Genomic DNA, 8,434 nt, shown 5'->3' with positions numbered 1-8,434 from the left:
TGAGAAAATAGCATTCCCTCACCTCTGTTTGCACCACAGATGGAATAGGCACCATAACCACATATGGAAAAGTCCTCACTGAGAGGGTCCCCAACGCTGGTCCTAAGGAATTGCTTCGTTTATGTTTGAATTTCTCTAAAAGGAGAAATGAAAACCAAGTCTGAGCCCATTATAACAATGGAGGCGCTGGCTGCCTCTTAGTTTTCAATTTCGGACTGAAAGAAGTACTTTGAAGTAGTGCTTCATCACACTGTGGAGGGGAGACAGGTGCCATTTGCGAGTTTATCCAGGTCTGTCTCCCAAGTGGTCCAGAGCACACTCAGACTATCCTAGAGAAATCTGTGCTACTTTCACGACTCATTTATTGATCTTAAGACCAAGGAAGGTCTTCTTTACCTTTAATTTTATTCTCACATATTATAATTTAAACCTATTTTTATTTTCATTTGGTAGGTACTAAAGCCTGATTTCTTTGAACTTCTTTGTAGAAATCTTCCATTCCCTAGGCCAGGCCTGGTTTAGTTAGCTCTTTCCCATCTTTTTTTTTTTTTTTTTTTTAAAGATTTATTTATTTATTTATTTTTGATAGACATAGAGAGAGGCAGAGACACAGGAGGAGGGAGAAGCAGGCTCCATGCCAGGAGCCCAATGCGGGACTCGATCTCGGGACTCCAGGATCGCGCCCTGGGCCAAAGGCAGGCGCTAAACCGCTGAGCCACCCAGGGATCCCTCTTTCCCATCTTTAGCTGTGGAGTTTGGAAGAGGATAGAGTTAATGCAAGTCTAAGACTGCAAAATTCCTACATGTTGTATTTCTTCATCCTGGTATCACAATCTTAATATAATGCTGCTTTCACGATGATTGCTATTTTCTCTCAACATGAACTCCTAGTCAAACCTACATATGAGTGTTGATCACATGAGGAATTACCAGAGTCACTTTTCTTGCTGATTATGGATCTACACCCCCTCCCCACCCCACCTTGATGTTCATGCTGACTTCGTGTTCTCTTTTTTTGTCACCTGGCCCATTCAGGCCAATGTTCAGGGCCACCGGGCTCAAGGCTGACACCCAGGGAGCACCACCTCTGTCCCTCAGCTCTAACTGATTTGTGCCCTCCTCTCTACCCCCACCCCCAACCTTTCAACCAGTTTAATGATAATCATATTGAGTGGAACCTCGGAATCAAAAGTTTTGAAGCCAGCAAAGATAAATCCAACTATTGTTTTCCCCCTTGATCTACTAGGTCTGCTGCTCTGTCACAAAAGATTAGATTAGCTTGACAGGATTGAACTACATAAAGCCAGGCTGGGGAGCGTGTGTGTGCGCGCGCGCTTAAGTATCCTGTTTCCTTGAAAGGCTATAGCTTTCAAATTTTTCCCAAGTTTAAAAAAAAAAGTCAAATGTCGTTTTCAAAGTTTTCTTTTCCAACTGGCAGAAATGATTCTAAATTGGTGATCTGAATCTTGGAAATTTGCTTTTGCCTCCAACAAAATTTAAAATGGGGGGGGGGAGGGGATAGTTCTTTCCATGCCAAATTTATTGCCTGTGTCTGATTAAAAAGAGGAGGAGGGAAAGCAAGGTTGTGATAGGCCAAAAAGACTGGGACATGGGGCCAGGGGGCCAGGAGCATAGTCGTCATGCACCCGCAGTTGAACACATGCTTGAGGTATCTACTAAGCCAGAGGGCCTATCCTGGGGACTCAAGTAGCTTACAGTTGACTCACAAGTTCAAATAAATACCAATAACTCTGTGTGAGTATGCCACAAATGAGGCCTCAGAGTGTGACAAGGTCTCAGCAAGGTGGCAATTGAGGAAACCTTGAAGATTGGAGATGCAGCAGATGGAGATGAGAATGGGAGCTTGGGTGGTCCAGGGAAATAAAGGTCAGGAAAGGCTCAGAGATTGAAAGACTATACTCATTGTGCCTGAAATAGGACACACGAGGAGAATGCCATGCGTTCCCTAAGCAGGTCCCATCTTGAGAATAACTTCCATTCCAGGCTGAGGATGGAGAAGAGAGAAGCCCTGGGACATTATTTTAAAGCAGGAAAGGAGTTGTCAGGTTAATAGAATCAGTTCAGTTGCTATAAAGACTTTCGGAATACAGCAAGCTGGGAGACGAGCTAGGAGGGAGGCTGGTGCAAAAGTCAGGCTAACAAGTGGTGAGCATGAAAAGGAAGAGGTGGCTGCCAGAGTCTGTGGAGAGAGAATGCTAAGGTTTATTTAACAGCTGACTGCACAGGAGATTCCACTTTTAAGCTTATTGATTGAAGGACGGCTCGTCATGAGCCAGGTTGTATTTAAGTGGGAGCAGCAGAATAGACAGTGAATTTGATCTTAGAAGACTTGCCTTGGAGGCACCAGGTGGCTTAGTGGTTGAGCGTCTGCCTTCGGCTCAGCTCGTGATCCTGGGGTCGTGGGATCAAGTCAGCAGGGAGCCTGCTTCTCCCTTTGCCTGTGTCTCTGCCTCTCTCTGTGTGTGTCTCTCATTAATAAATAAAATCTTAAAAAAAAAAAAAAAAAAAAAAGGAAGCATTTGCCTTGGAGATGCTGGGTGACGGCCCCTGACAGGCAGACTTCGAGATCTGGTCCTCAGGGAAGAGGCTGGTGCTAGGATTCTGGAGTCATCTGCAAAAGAACTGTACCATGCACTCGAGCTAGGAAGGGAAAGCACAGAGTGAGCAGGCCTGGGCACCAAATCTTGGGGAACAGGAGGGAGCAGCCGAAGGAAAAGTCATAAAAGGTGACGTCGGAGCAAAGTTAGAAGAAACCAGACTAGAAACAATTATCTCCTCTGCCTGGACCTAATCTCCAGCCTGAGTCACACTTAAGAAACCTCAGTCTGGCCCAAGAAAAAGCATCTGTGTGGCCAGCCCTGGGGCAGAGGCCCAAAAGGTGAAGGCCAGTGCTAACAGATAGCACATGGAGGCTTTAAACGTGCACTCGGGTTTCTAGAAACCAAATCCATTGTTTAAACGACCAAAGGAAAACTTCTTCCTCAGTGAATCCTGGAAGCCGTTGTTTGGCAGTTTTGTTTGCTTGGCCTCAGAGGCATGACTTGCTTAAATGTGCAGGCAGTGTGTCATGAGAACCCGAGAGGAAAAACAAAGTACATTTCAAGTATCATCAAATGGATACATGTTAGCTCAAATGAACTCTTTTTACTTGCCAAAAAGATGGGTCAGGACCGGCTTCTATCTGACTGCTCAACCGGACTATCTTCTATCTGGTTCCCTCAAGTACTGAACTCAGCTAGCCAAGCACTGCTCCGGGCATATCCCGAGGTCAAGAGGGACACCCTCTGCTCTCCCCGGCTATCCTTGGAAATGTCAACGTGTGTCAATGTGTGTGTGTGTGTGTGTGTGTGTGTGACCACAGTCCTAAGGGTTATTTATTATGACTCTTCTGGAGCTTGCAGTTCTTAGGTCACACTAGGTATTTCAGACCACTCAACTACTTTATGACTCTTTTCAAGAAAGTGTTGGGAATGCGCCATTGCATCGTCCAGAATCCTACTCACTGGATAACTATGTCTCATCTAACTTGCTCCATTTCCTTTTTTTTTTCTTTAGAGTTTTAAAATGTGTTTATTCATGAGATACACACAGAGAGAGGCAGAGACACAGGCAGAGGGAGAAGCAGGGTCCTCATAGGGAACCTGATGTGGGATCAGGGCCTGAGTCAAAGACAGAAGCTCAACCACTGAGCCACCCAGGGGCCCCATAACCTGCTCCATTTCTGTAGAGTATTTCCATGGTGTCTTCCAGGAACTTCTAACAGGCCTCCTAGCTGTAATTGTTGAAACCTTTCTAACCACTAGCCAAAGAAAGAGCATTGATTAGCAAGAAAAATAAAGCATCTTCAGCCCAGATTTGAAGTTTCAGGTTTTCCTGTCAAGGTGATTTAAACCATGTTGCAGGGAGATGTGTGTTCACAGCAGCTATGAAAAATGCCCCCTGGCCTTGCCCACATGTCCTGGGTGGTCCACCTGGACACCGCCCAGCAGGCCTCCCCGCCCCCATAGCAGAGATGCCTGGCTCCTCCCTCCCGGCCCTGGCTCTGTGCATGGCCTGCATGGTCCGAGAGGCCAACGGGTAGGTGAGGGTCCTGGCCCTGACCTCGGCACAGAGCATCCTGCAGCCATACAGTTCCCATCTGAGAGCTCTGTGTTGTGGATCCAATCACGTCCTCCTCAAAGAGACAACATGGACATCCTAACACCTGGTTCCAGTAAATGTGACCATATTTGGGAATAGGGTCTTTGCAGTGTCATCATGATGAGATCATTTTGAATTAGGATGGGCCTTAAGTCCAGCACTGGCATTCTTCTAAGAGAGATGGGGACACACAGGGAGAACACCATGTAAAGAGAGAGGCAGAGACTGGAATGATGGCCTGGGGTGCCAACAGGGAAGAAGCAAGGTGCAGACTCTCTCTCGGGGCCTCCAAAGAGGAATCAACCCTGTGGAAGCCTTGATTCCAGATTCCTAGCCTCTGGAACTGTGAGAGAGTAAATTTCTGTAGTTTTAACCACCAAGTTTATGATACTTTGTTAAGGCAGCCCTAGGGGTCTGCAGCCACGCCTCCAGAAGTTTCCTGTGTACAAACGGGCAAGGGTAGCAGGGCCCACCTTGAGGGTATTGTGAGGGATATATGAGAGGATGCACAATAAGCGCCAAGCGATCGCATTGGGTATAATCACACGAAGCTGCTGTTATTCAACTATCTTTGACCTACACAAGGGCTATTCCAGCCTGACAGTAATGATGGCCTTGGTGGTGGTGATGGGCAGTACTGATATCAGAGTCCTTGTTGATGATCCTGCCTGGTTTTTCCAACAAGTCTTGATTCCCTGACACCAGCGGGATGTCCTACAATTGAATTCAATTCTGATATTCCTCAGAGTCAGCACAGACTCTGCAGGTTAAGGGCTCAGTCCTAGAAGACTGCTCCCACTTTGGATGCTAATTGCAAATGGGGACCCCAGGCTATCCATACATCTGCCCAGCTGACCATAAACTGGGGGGCGGGGTTCCACAACCCCCACCTCAGGTTTGATAATTTGCTAGAGCAACTCAGAACTCAGGTGAACACTGTACTTATGATGGCAGTTTGTTATAAAGGACATACACATGACTGGCCAGATGAAGAGGTATGTGGGTCAAGCGGGAAACAGGACTTGGCACACTTCTATGCCCTCTCCAGACATACCACTGTCCAACACCTTAATATCTTCACCTGCCTGCAGGCTCTCCAAATCTCTTAGGTCAAGAGTTTTTAGGGTGGTTTTATTAATTACTTAGGCTTGCTTCATTAAACCATTGGGCACTGGTGAGTGAACTCAATCTCTCTATCCTCTCTTCCACCCTGGAGGTTGGGAGGAGGGGCGGTTGAAAATTTCAGCCCCCTAAATGTGGCCAGACCCTCCCTTGAAACTAACCATATGCCCACCCTGTGCCATCTCCTTAGCAGGAACTCAGGTATGATGGGAAAAGGCTTTTATGAATAACAAAAGACACTCCCATTACTCAGGAAATTCCAAGGGTTTTGGGAGCTCTGTGCCAAGAACTGGGGCAAAGACCAAATATACATTTTTTTTTCATTATACCACAAACGCCTACTGCGTTGAAATGACTTATTTGTACATCTGAGGACAAGTATCCTATTTCATTCATCCTACGTGGTTCCAGTTCTACCCCTCATATATTGCTAAGCACACCATAGATGCTTTAAAATGTTGACCTGCATGACCTCTGTGCTCATCACATAATACCTGTTGGTCTCATCTGTGAATAGAAAGGGATTTTCCCAAGTCTTTTGTGTACAGAAGGATTCCCCCCCTGTTCTATTGCTTCTGAAGGAACCACTAGGGCAAAGAAAATGCCTATTTGTGTGCCTGCCCTTAGAGTTTTTTTCTCTCAACAACCTCACTTATATGCAGAGGTCATGGAAGACCAGAAAAGTTTGTAAGGCACTTCCACAGATGCAGATCCTCCAGCCCTTCAGAATGTCTGACCAGTCTTGGAGAAAAAGAAAGAGAGAGAGAGAGAGAGAGACAACAGAAGTTAAAAAGTTAGCTGCATCCCGAAAAGGATGAGCACCGAGGCAAACACAGAGAATTTTTTTTTTCTTAAGATTTTATTTATTTACTCATGAGAGATCCAGAGAGAGGCAGAAGCAAGTTCCATGTGGGAAGCCTGATGCGGGACTTGATCCCTGGACCCCAGGATCACAACCCGAGCGGAAGGCAGATGCTCAATCACTGTGCCACCCAGGTGCCCCCAGACACAGGGAGCTTTAAACTGACCCCGAAATACCATTTTCTCCTGGCTCAATGGACCATGAATAGCTTATCCTTTGAAGAAAAGGAAATATGAATGAATGAATGAATGAATGAATGAATGAATGAATAGACGTCTCTATTGTCCAGAAGCTGCCTTTTAATTTCTACCCTTTGGCTCTGACTTTTGCAACGACATCGTCAGATCTGGGGGGGGGGGGGGGGGGGGTTTACTGCAGGATGGACGCAAAAGGGTCTTGGCGATGTCCCTGGAAGCGGCCCTAAGGCGCGTTTGTCCTGATGCTCTGCCCTCGGCATTCCTGAAGCCGAGGGAGGCCCTCGAGGCTGGCCGGGGAGTGAAGAAATGAATACGGCTGTCACGGAAGGAACTAGACGGAGCCAGAGCTGCAGCCCCGGGGGAGATTCCCTAACCACAGCTCCTCCAGCTGCTCCGACTTCCTGCTCCGCGGCCGCCTGCAGCGTGTCCCCGAAGACCTTGCTGCAGCCAGCTGACAGCCCGGAGCGCTCCTCCTCCTTACCTGCTGCAGATGCAGGCCAGCCCCTGGGGAGCCCGCCACGGCCTCGGGCGCCGGCCCCGCGCTGACCCAGCGCTTGCCCGCACGGTTCACGCCTGCCCCTTGCTTTGCGCTCAGGGGGGCCACGCAGCAAGCAGTCTGGGCAGCTTGGGCGCTGTGGGTCTGCTCTCAGCCAAGGACTGTGCATTCGAAACGACTTCTCTCAGAAGGGAAGAGGTCGTATTTTATGTATGAGAGGGGGAAAAAAATCAAGTAATTTTAAAAATCAGTTCAACATCAGCTAAAGAGGAAAGGAGCAGGTGATGGAGGAGGACGTGGGGGAAATGCGCACAGTGGCAGGACTGGCCGGGCGCTCCCCAGCGCAGGGGAGGCCGTTAAGCTAACTTGGATTTCTTTTCTTTTCTTTTTTTAAGATTTTATTTATTTATTCATGATAGAGAGAGTGAGAGAGAGAGAGAAACAGAGACACAGGTAGAGGGAGAAGCAGGCTCCATGCCAGGAGCCCAACGTGGGACTCGATCCCGGGGACCCCAGGATCGCACCCTGGGCCAAAGGCAGGCGCTAAACCGCCAAGCCACCCAGGAATCCCCTAACCTGGATTTTTTAATTAGCCCCAGGGCTTCTACTATCTTCTTCTTGTGTCCGACCTCTGAAATCAGATTCATTTGAAATCAAACCAGTTACACACTGGAAAATTTGGGAGGCAGGGGGATAAAAAGGAAAAGAAAAAAGGTTTTGTATTTCCAACTCCAAGTAAGATCTGTTTAGGGAACATACCCCGGTCTTAAAAGAACGGCTCTTTAAAAGACTAGAACCCTTGTGTACTGTTGGGAATATAAAGTGGTGCAGCCACTATGGAAAACAGAATGGAAGTCCCTCAAAAAAATTAAACGTCAAATTGCCATGTGATCCAACAGTTCCACTTCTGGGTATATATATCCAAGAGAACTGAAAGCAGGGTCTTGAGATATTTGTGCACCCTTGTTTATAGCAGCGCTATTAACAATGGTCAAAAGTGGAAGCAACCCAAATGTCCATTGACAGATGAATGGATAAACAAAGGTGGTATTTACATACAATGGAATATTATTCAGCCTTAAAAAGGAAGGAAATTCTGACACATACCACAACATGAACGAATCTTGAGGACATTATCCCAAGTGAAATAAACCAGTCACAAAAGGACAAGTACTGTTCTTAGGAGGTACCAGGAGCAGTCAAATTCATAGCAACAGAAAGTAGACTGGTGTTTGCTAGGGGCTGGTGGGGGGCAGCGTGGGAGGGGGGAAGGAATGGGGAAGTATTGCTTAATGGGTACAGAGTTTCAGTTTTGTAAGACATAAATGTTCTAGAGATTGATTGTACAACATGAAATCAATACTTCAATATGCTATTGAACGGGATGCTGAAAAATGGTCAAGATGGTAAATTTTATGTTACATGTATTTTACCACAATAATAAAAAAAAAAAAGTCTAGTAATGGTCTGGCCTTTAGGTCCACTCTTGAGAAGGTGGTGATCTATCCTTAAGTAGCCATAGTCGATGGTCTCCTTATCTGATGTCTTCCTTTACTGTGATGCGAGAGGAAGAAATCATTGGACAAATACCATAAG

The sequence above is a fragment of the Vulpes vulpes genome, chromosome 13, assembly GCF_048418805.1.
Source record: "Vulpes vulpes isolate BD-2025 chromosome 13, VulVul3, whole genome shotgun sequence".
NCBI classification, from domain to species: Eukaryota; Metazoa; Chordata; class Mammalia; order Carnivora; family Canidae; genus Vulpes; species Vulpes vulpes.
This window is presented reverse-complemented; position numbering follows the sequence as displayed.